Source organism: Amblyomma maculatum, chromosome 1, assembly GCF_055883805.1.
Source record: "Amblyomma maculatum isolate TAMU_Amacu chromosome 1, ASM5588380v1, whole genome shotgun sequence".
Classification (NCBI taxonomy): domain Eukaryota; kingdom Metazoa; phylum Arthropoda; class Arachnida; order Ixodida; family Ixodidae; genus Amblyomma; species Amblyomma maculatum.
In genome coordinates, this window is record NC_139344.1 from 499382398 (window position 1) to 499405694 (window position 23297).

Consider the following 23297-nt stretch of genomic DNA (forward strand, 5'->3'; position numbering starts at 1 on the left):
AATTGTTGTCGGTTTACCTCAAATCAACCTTTGCAGATTGGAAAGGGTCTCGTTTTATACAAAGGCAGGGGATCTGTATAGGATCATGCATTGCCCCAGTTCTCAGTGACCTTTACCTCTGCATGCATGACAGAGCTCTTAATGAAAGCTTTGATAACTCATGCATTTAAAGATCTTCCGGTTCGTAGAAGATTACTTAGTTATCTTAGGTTGCAATAATGAAACCATTTTAAGTCGGGTATCTCAAGTTCTGACCGCGTTTGCGAACACAATGGCGCCACTTGAGCAGACCTACGAAGTGCCAGACAAGAATTCCATTCGTTTTCTCGAGCTAAGACGTTTTTCCAATCCTAATCATGTTTGCTGGGCGTTCGAAACAAGGAGCAAGAAACCCATTTTAGCTTATGGTTCTGCTCATTCAAAGTTGGTTAAAAGGAATATTGTGCAATCTGGTTTTAGTAACGCCTTGACGAAGTCATGTAAGCACAAATTTCAGCATAGCTTTTCAGTTCAAGTGTGCAGGCTGACGCAGTCGGGATACCCGCAGGAAGTTCTTTCTCCTGTCGCTAGAAAAATGTTAAAGGACTACAAAAAGAAGATGACAGGCCCTTCAGCTGAAGTCCAGCAGCGAAATAAGGCAGCAATAATACCTTATATCCACAAGATTTCTCATAATGTCAAGAAGATTGGTAAGAAGGCAGGCGTTCACGTGGTCTTTTCAGCCCCGCACCGCCTATCAAGACTTTGTCGCATGGTCAACAAAACGACGAGAGATAATGGCTGCACCACAAGGCACAAGAATCCCGCCGTAACATGCGCAGAAGGGCTTGTATACTCCATCCCTCTATCGTGTGGCAAAGCATACATCGGCCAAACTGGCCAATGTATTATTCATCTTTAATGAAGCATAGCAATGATTTTTCAGGGTCATCATACAAAAACCTGCCAGTACATTGTCGCACATGTGACCGCAATAGAAAATGCTCCCCTGTCTTTCAGAAAACGACCCTTCTAAACCGATCCCATAACAAGCTTACACGCGAAATAGTGGAAGTCGCTTTGATTGCTAAGCACAAGGATGAATCCGTCAGCACATCCTGTTTTCCTTTCGAACAAAGAAATTGCTTTTCTCTCTGATTGTGCTTGATTTTATCTTTGATTTTATTTGTACTCTTTACATGCCTTCGTTTTATACATTTTGAATTGCAGTCCGTCATATTGTTTAATTCATTGTTGTTTTTTTGTTTTGCAGTGTTAATTGTTGGCTTTCAATTTTGTTTCAACATTTGCATCTCTCTCTCTTCTTTTTTCATGTTTAACTTATTATTTTTTGTCCATCTCATAGGTTTCTCTGCGGTTTTTTTAAACAAGTTCTAATATAAGAAATGTTTTCTGCGCATCCACCTTTTTTAGCCATTGTTGCTTGTTAAGGACTGGGAATTTTTGTTAATTTTTCACGCACTTTCCCTACGGCCACTATTATCATGTTATTTCACTGTACCATGTCAATCGTGTGTTAAGCATTTAGATTTATCGAATTTTTATACTCGTATTTGATTTTGTTGCACCTGTTTCCGCCACGTGTAGATTTTGTTCCTCTAATGGGCGTTTCTCTGTTATATATATATGACATGGTTGGCTGATTTCCAAAAATAAAGTCGCAGTTCAGTGCCTCTGCATCTTACGTGTTCCTCCGTCTTCGTCCTTGTTCGGCTACGCGCTGCAATAACTATGGAAAACCAACTAGCCCGACAGCTTGTCCTCTTTGTATTTTTTGTTCACACGAAACTATGGGTGATGTGTATATGACCTACATGTAAAACAAATAAAATGACCTTGATAAAATGTTCGTTATGGCAGCACAATATCCATTCTAAAGTGTTATGCAGCTTTTCCTTCATTTTCCCAAGAAAGCTGCCATTAAAATCTTAGTGTGCTACTTACCAATTTCATGCAATGGCAAGTTCACATTTTATTTCTATTGTTCTCGCTTGTGCGACACACTTCTGCTCCCTCTTTCCTCGTATGCCAATGCGACTAGGAACCTAACAAAATAATATAGCATGCTTTCGTGTCATGCACGTCCGTTACCCAGAGGTGCAGACTAACCATTGAAGAACCAATCAGGGATCGTGCACGAACATGCCTGCAGGCAGCCAAATGTACAATTGCTTCGTGACGTTTCTCGCGTAGCAAGTGAATGGGACAGCATGGCTTCAATCTTCATGAAACTGCAAAGTGCCATAATTGCATCTTCCAATCTTTCACTTCCTAAAAACTCATCTTAGGTATATGTTAAAATTTGTTTTCGTGTGCTTGAAAAACTCATTGAAACACATAAATTTAGGGGCACACTGGTCTCGAGGGTGCAATAAAAACCACAATTCTAATTTTAAAACTATCAGGTTTCTAAACTCTGTAAATATTTCAGGTGTAATATGAATTTATAAGAAGTCGGGAAACTAACTTTAAGTCAGTGTTTACACTAAAATAGCCCATTGTCATAATATAACGTATGCTTTCCGTTCCCTGCGCACGTTAGCTGCGGTCTTCGTCTCGTTTGGAAGAGTACATCTTCGTTTCAAATTACATGCTCCAGTGTATAGTTTGAATCATTGGCTCGATAGATAGCAAAAGAAAACTAGCACATGTTCCTATTCACTGCCTGCCACACTATACTGAAAGGAACCCTGCATCTCTCACCATCGGCTGCACAGGTCGACGTCGTGCCCCAGGATGCCATCTTGTCTAGTACCTTCGGCCTTGGACACTGGAGATTCCGCAACAATGTGCTGCCGACGAGAAAGCATGTGACGCTGCACAAGTATAGCAAAATGTCATTGATCGTTAATGTTAGAAATGTGCCTTTGTGTTGTGAGACACAGAGGAAAAGCATATTCCTGTGCCAAGTGACAGCGTCAAGGAAACGGGACCAATTAGGCAAGCGGGCCCATTAAGTAAGAAAAGTTGCAGTGTGGTCGGACCCGTCATGATACAACACTTTTGATGCCTTTTGATATGGAAAATGAAGACTAGAGCTGACATGAAACTGTGGGATTCGGAATTAACACCGGGAATGAAACGTAAGGCCAACTTAGTCCCCAGCGATGTCGCTGACCATCTGCTTAATCCCGACGAGCTTTGCGTTGGTTTGCAATGAGTTGCTCAACCGCCTGCTGAATGGGAAAACAGCTAGGTACGATAGTGGTGGTCTGCAAAAAGAGCTGAGACACAAAGTGCAACACGTTTGGAAGTAGAGTAAGAACCGTTTGGGGCGATCGAGAATACGACCTCTCTATTATGCTTTTCAAGACGTGTGATAACTGCTAGGACAAGAGATCAGTATGGAGTATGCTGCCTGTTGAAGAAAAACAAATAAATCTTTTAGCTGCGAACATTCTGGCTGCGTCCACTATGCAAAATACTAGACCCAATAAAAGTTTTTCAGTACCTTCACTGATAAAAATTTCTCGCGTGGACAACCACAAAAACATGGAAGAACACCATAAAGGAAAACCTGACACCTGCCACGGCGTGCTCCGCTACGGAAGTGGAAGTGCAATGCGCGAGAATTCACCAGTTTCCTATCTATGTAGCCTTGTCGTATGAGGGGCATTGGATGACTCGTGGACTCATTCACACATCAGAGCCGCCCCAAAGTACTCTAAAGACATCACCAGTGAAGACGGCAAGGATGCAAACACAGAGTTGTTCGCGAAAATGTTCGCCAGCAGGGTACTTCAACGCTACCGATGAATCTCCTGTGTTGGCCCCTCTGCATGCTCTCCCCAGTCAGCACTTGGCAGCATGTGCATGGTTGTACTGCAGAAGTGGTGACATTTTTTGAGCGGAATAATCTTCGATTACATCAAATGGACAAACAAGGGGGTTTTGCTGTGCTACCAGCTGGGCTCTTTGAAGAGAAGGCGACAGTTTAAATTACAATAACTTTGTTAAAGAGAAGGAGAAAGTCAGCAGATCAAAAGCTATTGCGTTATGTAATGATTAACCACCTACAGTTGAAACACAATTAATGCTCTCTTGGAGGCCATGTTTTGTTGTTGCTGTGTTGGGTTTAGTGGCGCATAGGCAGCTTAGGCTATCATGCGCCAACTTCAAGGTTAAGAGTGTTGCATTTATGTAATTTAAGCTTACATTCTGTTTAGAACGCTTGCTTCTTTTAAAAACCTGAAAACCCAGGGCAAATCAATGAGCGAATTTTCACCTAAAAGCATCGCTCGATAAAGAGGAATGTGTTGTTTGTAAAACTGCGTAAAATGTTTTTTTCTTAGTTGTTCAAGTTGTCTGCATGAGATTAAAATGTGGGTGACTGTTAGCTCGTGTCCGCATGAATCACACAGGGGCTTATCCTGTTTAGTTAAAATGACACTGTGTTAAATGTGTGTGTCTTATGCGAAGACGGAATAGAGATACTTTGGAACGTTCAAGGTGGGTGCTCGATTTCCACTCTTCTATTACAGGCTTTATGAGGTGTATTTTGTTATTTGTTTCAATGTTCCAAGCCAACTGCCATTTTTGTATCAGCTTACTTTGTATCAATTTCATGCAGTCTTGAGATGGTACCTGCACTTCTTTTATTTTCTTGTCTCGAGCTTTGGCAGTGCACATATCTGCTTTTTCATTACCTTGAATTCCGACATGACTGGGAACCCAGCAAATTTTTTTGCTTTGTCCTTCATTTGTAAGTGTTGCTATGCTGTGTATGATGTTTCCCAGAATTGGTATAACTGCGTTTCTTAGGAAATCTGTGTAAACAATGCTTCTCCTGAGGTTTTCTTTTATTATTTTCTCTATGGCAACAGACACAGCATAGCATTCAGCAGTAAAGATGGACGCGCACTGTGGAAGTCTTATTGTTTTTTCCCATTCACTTTGAACAACTGCGCTTCCGACATAATGATCTGTTTTTGAGCCATCCGTGTAAACGTCTGTGAAGCTACTGTACTTTTCTTTCAGCTGAAGGAATTCTTGTATGATGAGCTCTTGTGGGGTTATTGTTTTTTGGAACTGTGTAAGTGAGAGGTTGCAAACTGCAGGGACCAGGTACCAAGGAGGCAGAGGGTTAGGTCTTTTGGCAATACTAGGTAAACAATCCGGTAGCTCAACCTCTTGACACATTTGCTCAAATCTTAGGAGCAGTGCTCTCGCTGCATTGGGTTTGTTGGTGAATAGTGTTCTAGAAGGGCATTTAGTTACTAGGGAATAGCAGATATGCTTTGGCAGAGATCTGATTTTAAATATATGGGCACATGTAAGTTATGTTCTTCTGATTTCAAGAGGAGGTTCATTTGTTTCCACAAGCAGACTGGATATAGGAAAAGTTCGGTATGCTCCACATGAGAGTCGAAGTCCTTTGTTATGTACCTGGTCTAGTTCTTTTAAGTATGATGGTCTAGCTGACCCATACACTATGCAGCCATAGTCAAAGGAGGAGCGTACGACAGATCTGTAAATGTGTTTAAGGCATGTCCTGTCAGCGCCCCAGTGTTTACGGGAAAGAACCTTTAGTATGTTTAGAGATTTGGAAGCCTTTTTCTTCAGGACATTTATATGAGGAAGAAAGGTGAGTTTTTTGTTGTTCAGGTGTAGTATAGGATCTGTCTGTAAGCTTCGTTTGAGAGAGAATAGAACAGCCACTGTGCTATCGCCATCTATGAACCGGCAATGGCACCAACCTTTTCATTCTTTCTTTCCTTCTTTCCGCTCACCCCTCTGACTATATAATACCCCTTGATCTGGAAATAAACCGTCATACTTTTGGCCTGGCTATGCTGTCAGATGCATCACTCGGGAGCGGCGCTCCCATTGACTACGCCTTTCCAACAGTGGCGTTCCCATTGACTGCGCCTTTCCAACAGTGGCGACGAGGCTGAAGCAAGGATATCGGGCCCAGGACAGCGCCAGACATGGGTCACAAGCTATCGGACTTCGATGAGGAAGAAGATAAGTGGCAAGCTTACCTGGTGAAAGTAGAAGCGTACTTTGAGGCCAATGAAATCTCAGCTGATGCAATGAAGATCGCTTTACTAGTAGCCGCCCTTGGGACGAAGACCGTTCAAGTTTTATGCAGTAAAGTAGCGCCGGCAAAAACAAGTTCGTTGAGCTACGACAAGGTAGTCGAGACCTTGAACAGCTACTATGATCCTACACCAAATGAAATAGCAGAAAGTTTTAAGTTCTTCAACCGCTATCAGAAAGAAGAATCCGTGCAGGAATTTATTGTCGCTATACGACAAATAGCACAGAACTGCAATTTTTCGTCTGTGCTAGAAAGAATGATCAGCGACCGCATCGTGTGTGGCGTCCGATCAAAGAGTTTACAAAAGCAGCTTCTGGCAATAAAAGACCTGTCGCTAAAGGAAGCAGAGGCTCTAGCACTAGCTGCAGAAAGCGCCGAACTAGATTTGCGAGGCATAACCGGCGAGGCTCGGGATCCAAACGTGTTCAAGATAACTCATCGGCGCCAATCAGCGATACGAAAGCAACCGCGAACGCAATGCCAGTGCTGCGGTAACTACGGCCACAAGACTGCAGCATGTCGCTTTAACAGAGGGCAATGTTTCAAATGCAGACGATACGGGCATCTAGCGAAGATGTGCTTAGCGGCCGACAGCGTTAACAGAACTGGTACCATGGAAGCACAGAAGCGGCAGGAATCGGAAGACAGTGATAGCAGTACATCGCAGATATCTACCGCCCATTCAGAAAACATTCACATGGAACGGCGTTGACCTAAAAATGGACACTGATACTGGATCCCCAGTCTGCTTCATTTCAAAAGCTATTTATGACAAACATCGCAATGAATGGCCTCCGCTAGCGGAATCTACGATAAAGTTATCGTGCTATCTTGGAAAGCTACCAGTGCTGGCCGTCATGAACATGGACGTGCGTTATCAAGAACTACAGTGGAATGCAATCTGGTGGTGTTAAACTGCAGAGGCCCCAGTCTTTGTGGCCGGGATTTATTGCAGAAACTGAAGGACACCGGAATGACTCTCCTGCACGTAAAGGCGTAGACTAACGTGGCCAGCACGGTTCCGCCAGCTGCCCATCAACCTGCCGGGGAAATTCTGAACAGCTATGCTGATCTTTTCAGCGAGGGCACCGGACTCTTGAAAGGCCCGCCAGCACGGATTCATCTCAAGAGCGGAGCAACCCCCAAGTTTTTCAAAGCAAGGAAGGTTCCTTTTGCGTACAAACAAAAAGTTTCACAGGAGTTGGATAGGCTTACGGAAGCAGGGATAATATCGCCTGTACCATATTCGGAATGGGCCACACTCATTGTTCCCGTCTTGAAGAAGGACGGCTCAGTGCGCCTTTGCGGAGATTTTAAAGCCACACTAAATCCTGTGTGTGAGATTGAGCAATACCCGCTACCAGTTATTGACGACATGTTTGCCAATTTAGCGGGAGGAGAACGGTTCAGTGTGCTAGACCTGAGAGACGCCTATAGCCAGGTAGCGTTGGACGAGGAGTCGCGGAAACTGGCCGTCATCAACACTCAAAAAGGGCTATACTGCTACAAGCGGCTACCATTTGGAATCTCTTCTGCGCCAGCAATCTTTCAGCGGAAAATTGAATCCATGCTCCAAGGGTTAACCAGCGTGCAGGTCTATCTTGACGATGTGCTGATAGCTGACAAGAGCCAAGATGACTCAAACCTGAAAGCAGTACTGCAACGCTTCAGGGGAAATGGCATTAAGCTACGCTCTGACAAATGTCGCTTCGCCGAGCAAGCAGTTTATCTCGGTCACCGCATTGATAAAAACGGGTTGCACCCGGTTGAAAAGAACATCGACGCTATCAGACTAGCCTCTTCTCCGCGTAATGTTACAGAGTTGCGTGCCTTTCTTGGGTTTATCACCTTCTACCATAAGTTTCTCCCTAACCTGTCCACCTTACTTGCGCCTTTGTATAAGCTACTGAAGAAAGGAGCCAGGTGGATGTGGAGCGATAAAGAACAAGCAGCATTCAAACTGTCGAAAAAGGCTCTTTGCGCAGCCCCTGTGTTGACATATTTCAATCTGAAGCTCGAACTACTTTTGGAATGCGATGCCTCACCTCACGGTGTGGGAGCGGCACTTTTCCATTGCATTAATGGGGAAATGAGGCCCATCGGATTTCGGTCCCGGACCTTAACTTCGGCTGAAAAGAAGTATTCTCAGATCGAACGTGAAGCGTTGGCTCTCGTTTTTGGTGTTTCACGTTTCCGGGACTATCTCCTTGGCCGGGAGTTCAACCTGGTGACGGATCATCGGCCACTGCTCGGCCTCCAACGAATGGATCGTCAGACCCCCATCATGGCCGCCGCGAGAATACAAAGATGGGCTCTTCTGCTGGGAGCGTACAAATACAAGCTGCTTTGCAAATCCGGAAAAATGATGGTTAGCGCGGACACCCTAAGCCGTTTACCTCAAACCTTGCAGGAAACGAAGACCGCACCGGAAGGAGACGCAGAGTTTGTCCTCGCCATCGACCAGTGGGACCAGTCGGCCATCACTATAGAAGAATTGCGGTCACTCACAGAAACGGACGTGGTACTAGCACTTGTCCGCAGGTACGTCCAGGAGGGTTGGCCCAAAGCATGTTGCTCCGGTAACACGGAGGTGTTGCATTACTACAAAAAGCGACATGAATTATCTGTTCAGGATGGCCTCCTACTGTGGGGACATCGTGTTGTAGTCCCCAAACAGGCACGCGGTAGACTGCTGATGATATTGCACGAAGCCCATTAGGGCGTCTGCACCATGAAGAAGGTAGCAAGATCAAAAAAACAGCGCGGCTACTTGGGACAAATAGAGAAGGGAGAATAACGGACAAGCGCCGACCGTTATTCCGTTATTCTCCCTTGTCAGCGCTTGTCCGTTATTCACCCTTCTCTGTTTGTCCCAAGTAGCCGCGCTGTTTCTTGATCTTGCAATGCACCAACTAGCTCAGATTTCCGTTCTTCTGAAGAAGGTAGCACATCCCAACTTTTGGTGGCCGGAGATCGACCGGGACATTAGCCGAATAGCCGATGAATGCAGAAACTGTGTCCAGGCTTTACCAATGCCTCCAGCACGTGAACCAGTAAACGGGCCAGCTACAGAAGAAAAATGGCCCCGATAGCACCTCGATTTCGCTGGACCTATCAGGGACAAAATGTTGCTGATCGTCGTTGATTCCCACAGCAAATGGATCGAGGCCCTTCCACTCTCGAGTGCAACGTCAAGCAGCATGGTAAACGCGCTGCGTACGCTCTTCAGCCAGTTCGAGCTACCGCGCACTGTAGTAACTGAAAACCGCACCCCCATTACCGGGTCGGATTACGCCGAATTCATGAACAGGAATGGCATTGCCCACATTCGAAAACCGCCCTACCACCCACAAAGCAATGGGCTGGCAGAACGCGCGGTCAGAACCGTTAAGGATGGGTTAAAGAAGATGCCTGGCGTGGATCTCTCAACCGCACTCGCACGAGTTTTGTGTCGATAACGGAATTCCCCAAGGCAGTCGAGCCTATCACCTACAGAGTTACTGTTAGGTTATCGACTACGCACCAGACTTGACATGTGTTTTCCTCTCAGGAGCAAACCTGTCCAGAGCAGAGCAGCTACACCAGAGTCGGACGACGCCAGCGGGAGTTTAGCTCCGGAGGACCCTGTACTGGTCCGTAACTACGGTGTTGGTGACAAGTGGACACCAGTTGTTTATGAGACCTCAGCAGTTCCAGTGTATGAGGAACGCCATATTTTTTTATGGAATGTACCTGAGTTTAGGTTTCAGGTTTGTCTGGTCCTGTAATAAGTTTTTCTCTCCGTTATCTTTCCAGAGAGTTATGCCGCCGCTGCAGCGTGGACGAGGAAGGGGTTGTGTCCATTGTCTCGGGGGCTTTGGACGTTTGGGGAGAGTTAGGAGTGTTGGTTGCAGGCTTCCCTTCTGGGGGAGAAGCCTTTTGGGCTGTTGGTTCTGGGACCAGTGTGCCCTGTTTCTGCGATGGCAGGGCAGCTTTCACTGCTTCTGCCTGGGGCAGGGATGGCCCTGCCTGAGGCTTAACCTCGGCGGAGACCAAATCCTGTTGTGGTGTGCTGCCCCTATGCTCCACCACATTGAAATAGTTCGGTTTGACTGTGAACAAAAAGTGCCGTTTAACAAGATATCGCTGTCGCGCCTCTTTAAACCTTATGTTTTCATTGATTTTTATGGTAATGATGTCCTTTTCCTTCTTCCAAGAAGGACATGACCGTGAGTATGCGGCGTGTTCACCTGCACAGTTCGCGCAGTGTGGCGCAGCTTCACACTAGTCAGATTTATGTTGAGTTGAGGCACATTTTGCGCATGTTTGTCGGCCACGGGAAATCTGGGAGCCATGACCGAATCTTTGGCAGTTGAAACAAAGCCTAGGGTTTGGGATGTAGGGCCGGATGTCTACTTTGATGTAACCGACTTCAATGGATTCAGGGAGTTTGCTAGAGTTAAAAGTGAGAACTATGTGCTTTGTTGGTATTTCTTGGTTGTTCTTTCGGATTTTGACCCTGTGTACACCGATTACATTTTGCTCGGAAAGACCTTCTAGAAGTGCTTCAGTGAGTGACAGGAAGTCAATCTCTGATATCACGCCTTGGACTGTGTTCAAGCACTGACTGTTATTGGGCTATCCCCAAATGTAGCAAGTTGCTGAAGGTTGCTGTACTGGAGTTTGCTTTGCAGCTCAAGCAGGAGATCCCCGCTAGCCAGTTTACTAACTTTGTATCCTGGGCCTAGTATGGTTGTGAGAGACCTAGATACTGTAAAAGGGGATATAAGCCGAGCTTGTTTGAAAAGGCTTTCACTGTGGATCACATGATATTTAGAGAAAGTTTCATGCTTCGCTGAAAAGAACTGGGCTGATACATTGGTCCGCCCTTTCTTGGAAAGGCAATCAGTTTGGAGCAAGGAGCCATAAATAATGTATGATGTTCGGCTGCTGTGCCAGCAGCCCACCATTGAGCCCAATGAGGGGAAGGGGCAGGAATTGGCAGGCAAGTCCTGTCCACGTCAACTGTACACAGTAACTATAACCTAATATGGCGTAACTCAGGGTAGTCAGCCACACAAGGTTAACCCTCGCCGCCTGGAAGTAAGGAAAAACCAAGAAGAGAGTAGAGGACAGGAGAGTTGTAGGATAGAAGATAGGAACGTGAAAGATGAAGGGAAGGATAGGAAAAGGCGACTGCCGGTTTCCCCCGGGTGGGTCAGCCCGGAGGTGCCGTCTATGGGAAGCGTGGGCCAAAGTGGTGTGTTGCCTCCGTCGAGGGGCCTTAAAGGTTCAAACACTCGGCATCGGCTCAACCACCAGGATCCCCTTTTCCCCAGACACGACGATGCCACGCACGGCTAAGCGTGGGTGCTCGGGGTGCGTGGTGTCGCACAAAACACACAAACACCTGCTTTAACAGGTGCCCCCTGTGGGGGGAGGCCATGTTTTGTTGGGACCCCAGGTCTATTACAAAATAAAGTAAAAACAGAGTCTTATCAGACGCTGATTGTACTTGATTTTGTGCCTGTCTATTTTATAATGATTATTTTTTGTAATTTTAATGACATGTATAATGTGTTACGACACTTCTGATTTTCAATGCATGCAGTTGTGACAACGAGCAAGTTTGAGCGGGAGATGCATGCAGTACTCGTCACTACTAAAGCGAGCAGCCCCGTTGCACAGGAAGCCAGTGAGTTATCGATCCATAAAACGCACTGCGTCAAGAGGCAAGACGTCGCCGCCTGCTACGACCCACAGATGGATCCGAGACCCAAGATTGCACATACAAGGAGAAATGGAAAGCAGACTATGCCTGGATCATGGCCACCTCCAACGACAGCCGCCAGGAGCAAGGTAAAAGCAAACTATGAATAAACCTGCCAGCAGTTCTAACAGTTTGTGCGATCAGACCGAGCTATTTGAAGGTGTTTCGGTCAGGTGCCCATTCTTACGTAGGTATTGAGAAATTTGTTCATGTTCGAGCATTTTAATGCGATTTATTTCAAAACGATATGCATCTGAACTTAAACTTGCGTCATGAACAGCAGTTTCTACTTCATATATGGCAATTTAGTGCAAAAACAATTCACGTAAAAGTGGAATATAAACTATATTTCTCAGGCGGCATGCGTCAAAGACACCCCCCCCCCCCCCCCCCCCGCGGTAAGCGCATGCCCAATTTCCCTAGCAGGAAGTTGTGGTCAGCCTATGCTGCGGACAAGAATTGCTCCTTGCACTTTGTCTCTGATTTCCTCCATTTGTTGAGGAATCTGCAGAACAGTTTGTTCAGCCCCCTATAAAAACTGCATCGTATGGATCCATGAGAAATGCCAGTTAGATCAACACAGGCATTATCATATAATGCACAAAGGAAAAAGCACCGTTCTAGCATGATGAGACTGTATGAGCAGTTCTTGTTCACGACGAAGCCTGGAACGACAAAAAATTCAACTACATATTTCTCTCTTTTACACCTTCCTAGTGTCCGCTCGATGCTCTCGTATATTCTGATCTGCTTTTTATGTAGCAGGTTAAGCAGGTTTCAATGCATGATCTTGCACATAAAAACCATCAGCTTGACAATACTGACAAAGGTGACGATTTCCATTTGTGAACTCCTAAAAAGGTTTTCTCCTTTCAGTTTTATATTTTTAAATCCAACTTCTATAGCCCCATATTGGTGCTTCGCTTGCCTTATTCATGAATGGACTCTATTCCTCCTGTAGCACCATCTTTGCTCGTTGCAGATCTGGAAATGAACTGATGCTGCTGACGACAGACTATTAACGTGATTTCAGAAATGAAGATGCCGAAGACATCCTTGTCAGCGACAGTTAGAGTTCCCGCTGGCCAATCTTTGAAGATCGATCATCTGCGCTGACGACCAGGACGTAATGCCTAGCTCGCGTGGTCATCCTGTGTTACACAAATGCAACGAGCACCGCAGGTTTTCCGCGAAAAACGCTACGCTTTTCCTCAAGGGACACTGACGGTAGACGGCATGGCTCCTATATAACATCGAACAAGCCTGGGGGGACTATCACTCTGGAGCAGACCAGGCAGCCGTAAGGTTGAGCAGAGATTTACCTTCTGTTTACCATTTGTGCAGGCAGCTTTGTTTGTATTTTAGCCACTCAATATCTAGCTCCTGGTCTGCTCCAAGTGTGCTTGGTTTTTTGTGTGTTTGTTTTTTTAGTGTTCTGTGGTGTGTATCTTGCAAACGAGTCCTACTGTGTATATGAAGATTACCTTTTCAGCCTTTTGCGCTCTGCGGCTGAACTACAAGTAATTTTTTTATCAGACTGGCTACTAGCTTATATAGCTATCGGCCGAAACAGTGTTTGTACATATTGTTATCGCAATAAAGTTCCCCCCCAAAACCAATCACGCAACTTCTTTATCCAGGTGTAACCACCGCTTGTGGCACATGCAGGAAGTTTCTCTTAAGATATTACAGTTGATGAAGATGACGGTTTCACTGCAGTGAAGAAGGCTGCACCAGAACTTATGCAGCAACCTTAGACACCACCAGGAGAAACATCGGTGCAGAGCCTGGTCCAGTGCACCCATTACAGCCCAATGTTGACAAGACGTGTTGGCAACTTGCCTCCTTAACAAAAAGAGTGCGATGTCATACCATTGCTACCCAGGTACCAGAACATTTGTCTTGTACCAGCCTAAATCACCATGTTTAGAGAGATGTGTAAAGCCATTCTAGAGTTGTTTTTATTAAAAAGAGCAGCATTACATAAAAGCAGAACTGGGAATTCGTGAGCAGCATTATCAAAGACAACAGCCCGTTTCCATAAAACTATGGTGTAAAGCCAACAGATCTGTCGGCCTAGATGACTCACGCCGTTCTCAGTCGTCTATGGCAGAACACCCTACATCCCTCTCGACGCGCAGTTGGGCCTTCACCGTTAGACTACGTCACCAATTGACTCTGCCCAACGACTTCGTTACGCCCACCTCGACGCTCAGTGCAACCTTCTCACGGCTCATGCGCGTGTGAGAGTGGCCAATGCAGCATCACCACCACATCCCACCTTCCGGTTGGGTGACTTGGTCCTCGTTCGCCGCACCATCTGCACGACTGGCCCTTACAGGAAGCTCATGCCCCGATACTGGGGCGCTTACCGTGTCGTTGAACGGCTCGGCCCCGTGACATACCACCTCGAAGACCTCCCCGAGCATAGACGATGCGGTGTGCACCACATTTTCACGGAGCATGTGTAAACATGAATCAATATGTCAACAGCGCCAGCATTGACTCCGACTTAGATATCAGGCCATCACCACTACTGTTGTCGCCAGCTGCCTCACTGCATTCCCCACGAAACGCCAACTAATAATTGGAGCGCCTGCAGCAGCTCACTGAACCCCCCCCCCCCCCCCCCGGTGGAAGGATGTTACGGTACACGCCGAGGAGCGCTGCGCCAGAAAACGAAGAGGCGCAGGACAAGCGCGAGACTAGCGCGCGGCGCCAGCGCGAGGGTTAGAGAACGAAAGAAGAGCGCTGGGGCAAGTGGTGTTTGCCTGGTGTCCTCTGTTCTGTGTCTCTCTAGGCGGGCACAGGGTCCCGCAACATTATATAACACATTACAAGTTCTTCAATAAAATGACTGAAGGACAAATTTTGCAGCTTATGTGATGTGTCGCACTGAAACCAAACTTGTCAACATGCATGGCAGTTTTCTTGCCTCGCAGTGTTGTGTGCAAAAGCTGCCGCAGAAACAAAACGATCTGTTTCTGTGGGACGGAGCCACGAAGGAGGCGAGTATATCCGTGATGGTGCGGTTAACACGCTCCACGAGGCCATTGCACTGGGGATGATTGACGGATGTAGTGGAATGTGCAATGCCAAAGGAGCGGAGGGCTCGCTCAAATTCATGGGACAAACACGAGTATAAAAATCGATGTATCTAAATGCAGATAACTACGGATTTGCTGAAGGACGGGGGGATATCGTGTTAGAAAAACTGGCCACCTTGTATACGCAGTGCCTGATGTCATCGACAGTACCGGAACCATGGAAGAATGCAAACATTATCCTCATTCATAAGAAAGAGGACTCTAAGGACCTTAAAAATTACAGACCAATCAGCTTACTGTCTGTTACGTATAAGGTATTTACTAAGATATGCGGAAAGTGAAGTGGGACTCAAGAGACTTCTGATGCGCGTACAAGAAGAGAGTGAGAAGTTTGGGCTTAAACTGAACATTAAAAAGACGAAGATCATGGCGTCTTGCCCTATCAAGTCCTGGAGCATCAATGGACAAGAATTGGAAGCTGTGACAGATTTTCTCTTCTTGGGCGCCAAGATTACCTCGGAGGGAGACTGCAGCCATGAAATTAGGAGACGCCTGCTTCTGGGAAAGAGAGCAATGGTTAGCCTTGACCGCCTAGTAAAGAGCAGAGACATTAGTCTGCCAACCAAGATCCGTATAACCCGTGCTATGGTCTTTCCAGTTGTGATGTATGGATGTGAGAGTTGGACTGTGAAAAAGGCTGACCGCCGAAGAATTGACGCGTTTGAATTGTGGTTCTGGCGAAGACTTAACAGTTCCTTGGACTGCCAGAAGATCAAATCAGTCGATATTGTCGACCATAAACCCTGACTGCTCATTGGAGGGTAAAATTCTAAAGTTAAAGCTCAGCTACTTTGGTCATCTGATGAGAAGAGAGGAGTCGCTGGAGAAAGATTTGATGTTGGGAAAGGTTGAGGGTCGCCGGAGAAGGGGTAGGCAGCGAACGCGATGGTTAGATGGCATTCTCGAGGCATTGCAGATGAAACTATATGATGTTAAGAAGATAGTGAGAGACCGGAAAGCGTGGCGTGACATGGTCCATAGGGTCACGAAGAGTCGGACACGACTGAACGCCTGAACTGAACTGAAGGTAATCGCTAATAGAATCAGAACAACCTTAGACTTCAATCAAGCAAAGGATCAAGCAGGGTTTCGGAAACAGTACTCTACTATCGATCATATCCATACCATCAATCAGGTGATAGAAAAATGCTCGGAATATAACCAGCCCTTATACATAGCATTCATTGATTACGAAAAAGCATTTGACTCAGTTGAAACCTCGGCGGTGATGCAGGCATTGCGAAATCAGGGGGTAGACGAGCCGTACGTGAAAGTGCTGGAAGATATATATAGTGGCTGCACAGCAACCATAGTTCTGCATAAAGAAAGTAACAAAATTCCCATAAAGAAAGGTGTTAGGCAAGGAGACACAATCTCCCCAGTACTATTCACAGCTTGCTTAGAGGAAGTATTCAGAGACTTGGAAGGGGAGCAGTTAGGGATAAGGGTAGATCGAGAATACCTCAGTAATCTGCGATTTTCTGATGACATTGCCTTGCTAAGCAACTCGGGAGATGAACTACAAATAATGATTGATGACCTAAACAGGAAAAGTAGAAAGGTAGGCTTGAAAATCAATATGTAGAAGACTAAGGTAATGTTCAACAGCTTCGGGAAGGAACAGAAGTTTACATTAGGTAGCGAAGTACTGGAAGTAGTAGGCGAATATGTCTACTTAGGACAGGTAGTAACCGCAGATCCGGACCATGAAAAGGAAATAACAAGAAGAATAAGATTGGGATGGAGCACATTTGGCAAGCACTCGCAGATTATGTCTAGCAGCTTACCGGTATCGCTCAAGAGGAAAGTATACAACAGCTGCATCTTACCTGTACTCACCTATGGGGCTGAAACGTGGAGGCTAACCAAGAAAGTTCTACTTAAGTTGAGGACAACCCAGAGGGCTATGGAACAAAAAATGGTAGGGGTAACATTAAGAGATAGGAAGCGTGCAGAGTGGGTCAGAGAAATAACTCAAGTTACCGACATTCTAGTGGACATTAAGAAGAAATGGACATGGGTAGGACATGTAGTGCGACGAGAGGATAACCGATGGCCGCTTAGGGTAACAAACTGGATTCCAAGGGAAGGAAAGCGTAGCAGGGGGCGGCAGAAACTTAGGTGGGCGGATGAGATTAAGAAGTTCGCAGGGGTCAAGTGGATGCAGCTAGCACAGAACCGGGTTAAGTGGAGAAATATGGGAGAGGCCTTCGCCCTGCAGTGGGTAAAGTCAGGCTGATGATGATGATGATCTAAATGCCTAACATATCATTGTCATGATACAGTGACATAACATGATAATAGTGGCCATAGTGAAAGTGCGTGAAAAAGCAACAAAAATTAACAATCCTTACCAACCAACAAAGGCTAAAAAAGGTGGATGCACAGAAAAAAACGTTTTATATAAGGACTTGTTTAAAAAACCGCAGAGAAATTTATGAGATGGACAAAAAATAATAAGTAAGTTAAACATTAAAAAAGAAGAGAGAGAGATGCAAATGTTGAAACAAAATTGAAAGCCAACCAATTGACACTGCAAAACAAAAAACCAACAATGAATTAAACAATATGCCTGACTGCAATTCAAAATGTATAAAACGAAGGCATGTAAAGAGTGCAAATAAAATCAAAGATAAAATCAAGCACAATCAGAGAGAAAAGCAATTTCTTTGTTCGAAGTGAATACTGAGGATGTGCTGATGCATTCATCCTTGTGCTTAGCAATCAAAGCGGCTTCCACTATTTCGCGTGTAAGCTTGTTATGGGATCGGTTTAGAATGGTCGTTTTCTGAAAGAAAGGGGAGCATTTTCTATTGCGGTCGCATGTGCGACAATGCACTGGCAGGTTTTTGGACGATGACCCTGAAAAATCATTGCTATGCTCCATTAAAAATGAATAATACATTGGCCAGTTTGGCTGATGTATGCTTTGCCACAAGAAAGAGGGATGGAGTATACAGGCCCTTCTGCGCATGTTACGGCGGGATTCTTGTGCCTTGTGGTGCAGCCATTATCTCTCTTTGTCGTTTTGTTGACCATGCGACAAAGTCTTGATAGGCGGTGCGGGGCTGAAAAGACCACGTGAAGGCCTGCCTTCTTACCAATCTTCTTGAGATTATGAGAAATCTTGTGGATATAAGGTATTATTGCTACCTTATTTGGCTGTTGGACTTCAGCTGAAGGGCCTGTCATCTTCATTTTGTAGTTCTTTAACATTTTTCTAGCGACAGAAGAAAGAAGTTTCTGCGGGAATCCCGACTGTGTCAGCCTGCACACTTGAGCTGAAAAGCTATCCTGAAATTTATGCTTGCGTGACTTCGTCAAGGCGTTACTAAAACCAGATTGCACAATATTCCTTTTAACCAGCTTTGAATGAGCAATACCATAAGCTAAAATGGGTTTCTTGCTTCTTGGTTCGAACGCCCAGCAAACATGATTAGGAGTGAAAATAAGTCTTAGCTCGAGAAAACAAATGGAATTATTGTCTGGCACTTCGTGGGTCAGCTCATGTGGCGCCATTGTGTTCGCAAACACGGTCAGAACTTGAGGTACCCGACTTAAAAAGGTTTCATTATTGCAACCTAAGATAACTAAGTAATCATCTACGAACTGGAAGATCTTTAAAATGCATGAGTTATCAAAGCTTTCATTAAGAGCTCTGTCATGCATGCCGAGGTAAAGGTCACTGAGAACTGGAACAATGCATGATCCTATACAGATCCCCTGCCTTTGTATAAAAAGAGAACTATTCCAATCTGCAACCGGTTGATTTGAGGTAAACCGACAACAATTCCAAAAAACCATCAACAGTAATGGCTGTCCAAATATGGTGCCGTGGCTTTTCAGAATAAGTGCGGCATTAGTGTTGATGGTTTTTTGGAATTGTCGGTTTACCTCAAATCAACCTTTGCAGATTGGAATAGGTCTCGTTTTATACAAAGGCAGGGGATCTGTACAGGATCATGCATTGCCCCAGTTCTCAGTGACCTTTACCTCTGCATGCATGACAGAGCTCTTAATGAAAGCTTTGATAACTCATGCATTTAAAGATCTTCCGGTTTGTAGATGATTACTTAGTTATCTTAGGTTGCAATAATGAAACCATTTTAATCGGGTATCTCAAGTTCTGACCGTGTTTGCGAACACAATGGCGCCACTTGAGCAGACCCACGAAGTGCCAGACAAGAATTCCATTCGTTTTCTCAAGCTAAGACGTTTTTTCACTCCTAATCATGTTTGCTGGGCGTTCGAACCAAGAAGCAAGAAACCAATTTTAGCTTATGGTATTGCTCATTCAAAGTTGGTTAAAAGGAATATTGTGCAATCTGGTTTTAGTAACGCCTTGACGAAGTCATGCAAGCATAAATTTCAGGATAGCTTTTCAGCTCAAGTGTGCAGGCTGACGCAGTCGGGATTCCCGAAGAAACTTCTTTCTTCTGTGGCTAGAAAAATGTTAAAGAACTACAAAATGAAGATGACAGGCCCTTCAGCTGAAGTCCAACAGCGAAATAAGGTAGCAATAATACCTTATATCCACAAGATCTCTCATAATCTCAAGAAGATTGGTAAGAAGGCAGGCATTCACGTGGTCTTTTCAGCCCCGCACCGCCTATCAAGACTTTGTCGCATGGTCAACAAAACGACAAAGAGAGATAATGGCTGCACCACAAGGCACAAGAATCCCGCCGTAACATGCGCAGAAGGGCTTGTATACTCCATCCCTCTACCTTGTGGCAAAGCATACATCAGCCAAACTGGCCAATGTATTATTCATCTTTAATGGAGCATAGCAATGATTTTTCAGGGTCATCATACAAAAACCTGCCAGTACATTGTCGCACATGTGACCGCAATAGAAAATGCTCCCGTCTTTCAGAAAACGACCCTTCTAAACCGATCCCATAACAAGCTTACACGCGAAATAGTGGAAGTCGCTTTGATTGCTAAGCACAAGGATGAATTCGTCAGCACATCCTCAGTTTTCCTTTCGAACAAAGAAATTGCTTTTCTCTCTGATTGTGCTTGATTTTATCTTTGATTTTATTTGTACTCTTTACATGCCTTCCTTTTATACATTTTGAATTGCAGTCCGTCATATTGTTTAATTCATTGTTGTTTTTTTGTTTTGCAGTGTTAATTGTTGGCTTTCAATTTTGTTTCAACATTTGCATCTCTCTCTCTTCTTTTTTCATGTTTAACTTACTTATTATTTTTTGTCCATCTCATAAGTTTCTCTGCGGTTTTTTAAACAAGTTCTAATATAAAAAATGTTTTCTGTGCATCCACCTTTTTTAGCCATTGTTGCTTGTTAAGGACTGGGAATTTTTGTTAATTTTTCACGCACTTTCCCTACGGCCACTATCATCACGTTATGTCACTGTACCATGTCAATCATGTGTTAAGAATTTAGATTTATCCATTTTTTATACTCGTGTTTGATTTTGTTGCACCTGTTTTCGCCACGTGTAGATTTTGTTCCTCTAGTGGGCGTTTCTCTGTTATATATATGACATGGTTGGCTGATTTCCAAAAATAAAGTCGCAGTTCAGTGCCTCTGCATCTTACGTGTTCCTCCGTCTTCGTCCTTGTCCGGCTACGCGCTGCAATAACTATGGAAAACCAACTAGCCTGACAGCTTGTCCTCTTTTTATTTTTTGTTCACAAGAAACTATGGGGGATGTGTATATGACCTACATGTAAAACAAATAAAACGACCTTGATAAAATGTTCATTATGGCAGCACAATATCCATTGTAAAGTGTTATGCAGCTTTTCCTTCATTTTCCCAAGAAAGCTGCCATTAAGATCTTAGTGTGCTACTTACCAATTTCATGCAATGGCAAGTTCACATTTTATTTCTATTGTTCTCGCTTGTGCGACACACTTCTGCTCCCTCTTTCCACGTATGCCAATGCGACTAGGAACCTAGCAAAATAATATAGCATGCTTTCGTGTCATGGACGTCCGTTGCCCAGAGGTGCAGACTAACCATTGAAGAACCAATCAGGGATCGTGCACGAACATGCCTGCAGGCAGCCAAATGTACAATTGCTTCGTGACGTTTCTCGCATAGCAAGTGAATGGGACAGCATGGCTTGAAGCTTCATGAAACTGCAAAGTGCCATAATTGCATCTTCCAATCTTTCACTTCCTAAAATCTCATCTTAGGTATATGTTAAAATTTGTTTTCGTGTGCTTGAAAAACTCATTGAAACACATAAATTTAGGGGCACACTGGTCTCGAGGGTGCAATAAAAACCACAATTCGAATTTTAAAACTATCAGGTTTCTAAACTCTGTAAATATTTCAGGTGTAATATGAATTTATAGGAAGTCGGGAAACTAACTTTAAGTCAGTGTTTACACTAACATAGCCCATTGTCATAATATAACGTATGCTTTTCGTTCCCTGCGCACGTTAGCTGCGGTCTTCGTCTCGTTTGGAAGAGTACATCTTCGTTTCAAATTAAATGCTCCAGTGTATAGTTTGAATCGATGCCTCGATAGATAGCAAAAGAAAACAAGCACATGTTCCTATTCACTGCCTGCCACACTATACTGAAAGGAACCCTGCATCTCTCACCATCTGCTGCACAAGTCGACGTCGTGCCCCAGGATGCCATCTTGTCTAGTACCTTCGGCCTTGGACACTGGAAATTCCGCAACAATGTGCTGCCGACGAGAAAGCATGTGACGCTGCATAAGTATAGCAAAACGTCATTGATCGGTAATGTTAGAAATGTGCCTTTGTGTTGTGAGACACAGAGGAAAAGCATATTCCTGTGCCAAGTGACAGCGTCAAGGAAACGGGACCAATTAGGCAAGCGGGTCCATCAAGTAAGAAAAGTTGCAGTGCGGTCGGACCCGTCATGATACAACACTTTTGATGCCTTTTGATATGGAAAATGAAAAGACTAGAGCTGACATGAAACTGTGGGATTTGGAATTAACACCGGCAATGAAACGTAAGGCCAACTTAGTCCCCAGCGATGTCGCTGACCATCTGCTTAATCCTGACGAGCTTTGCGTTGGTTTGCAATGAGTTGCTCAACCGCCTGTTGAATGGGAAAACAGCTAGGTACGATAGTGGTGGTCTGCAAAAAGAGCTGAGACACAAAGTGCAACACGTTTGGAAGTAGAGTAAGAACCGTTTTGGGTGATCGAGAATACGACCTCACTGTTATGCTTTTCAAGACGTGTGATAACTGCTAGGACAAGAGATCAGTATGGAGTATGCTGCGTGTTGAAGAAAAACAAATAAATCTTTCAGCTGCGAACATTCTGGCTGCGTCCACTATGCAAAATACTAGACCCAATAAAAGTTTTTCAGTACCTTCACTGATAAAAATTTCTCGCGTGGACAACCACAAAAACATGGAAGAACACCATAAAGGAAAACCTGACACCTGCCACGGCGCGCTCCGCTATGGAAGTGGAAGTGCAATGCGCGAGAGTTCACCAGTTTTCCATCTATGTAGCCTTGTCGTATGATGGGCATTGGATGACTCGTGGATTCATTCACACATCAGAGCCACCCCAAAGTACTCTAAAGACATCACCAGTGAAGACGGCTAGGATGCAAACACAGAGTTGTTCGCCAAAATGTTCGCCGTCAGAGTACTTCAACGCTACCAATGAATCTCCTGTGTTGGCCCCTCTGCATGCTTCCCCCAGTCAGCACTTGGCAGCATGTGCATGGTTGTACTGCAGAAGTGGAGACATTTTTTGAGCGGAATAATCTTCGATTACATCAAATGGACAAACAAGGGGGTTTTGCTGTGCTACCGGCTGGGCTCTTTGAAGAGAAGGCGACAGTTGCAATTACAAATAACTTTGTTAAAGTGAAGGAGAAAGTCAACAGATCAAAAGCTATTGCGTTATGTAATGATTAACCACCTACAGTTGAAACACAATTATTGCTCTCTTGGAGGCCATGTTTTGTTGTTGTTGTGTTGGGTTTAGTGGCGCATAAGCAGCTTAGGCTATCATGCGCCAACTTCAAGGTTGAGTGTTGCATTTATGTAATTTAAACTTATTCTGTTTAGAACGCTTGCTTCTATTACAAACCTGAAAACCCAGGGCAAATCAATGAGCGAATTTTCACCTAAAAGCAATGCTGGATGAAGAGGAATGTGTTGTTTGTAAAACTGCGTAAAATGTCTTTTCTTAGTTGTTCAAGTTGTCTGCATGAGATTAAAATGTGGGTGACTGTTAGCTCGTGTCTGCATGAATCACACAGGGGCTTATCCTGTTTAGTTAAAACGACGCAGTGTTAAATGTGTGTGTCTTATGCGAAGACGGCATAGAGATACTTTGGAACGTTCAATGTGGGTGCTCGATTTCCACTCTTCTATTACAGGCTTTATGAGGTGTATTTTGTTATTTGTTTCAGTGTTCCAAG

General features: G+C 44.7%; 1 protein-coding gene across 3 annotated transcripts in view; it reads right to left on the reverse strand.

The window, feature by feature from the left end:
- Positions 1–1148: 1148 nt before the first annotated feature.
- Positions 1149–23297, reverse strand: part of LOC146210312 (uncharacterized) — a 165457-nt gene continuing 143308 nt past the window's right edge. For 2 of the 3 annotated variants that reach the window (XM_084609264.1, XM_084609290.1), the window contains exon 5: positions 20252–21568. The gene's annotated coding sequence lies outside the window, so the exon portion shown is untranslated. Of the gene's footprint in view, positions 2793–20251; positions 21569–23297 lie in introns of those variants that run through there. The other variant, XR_014708832.1, reaches the window with a different exon arrangement.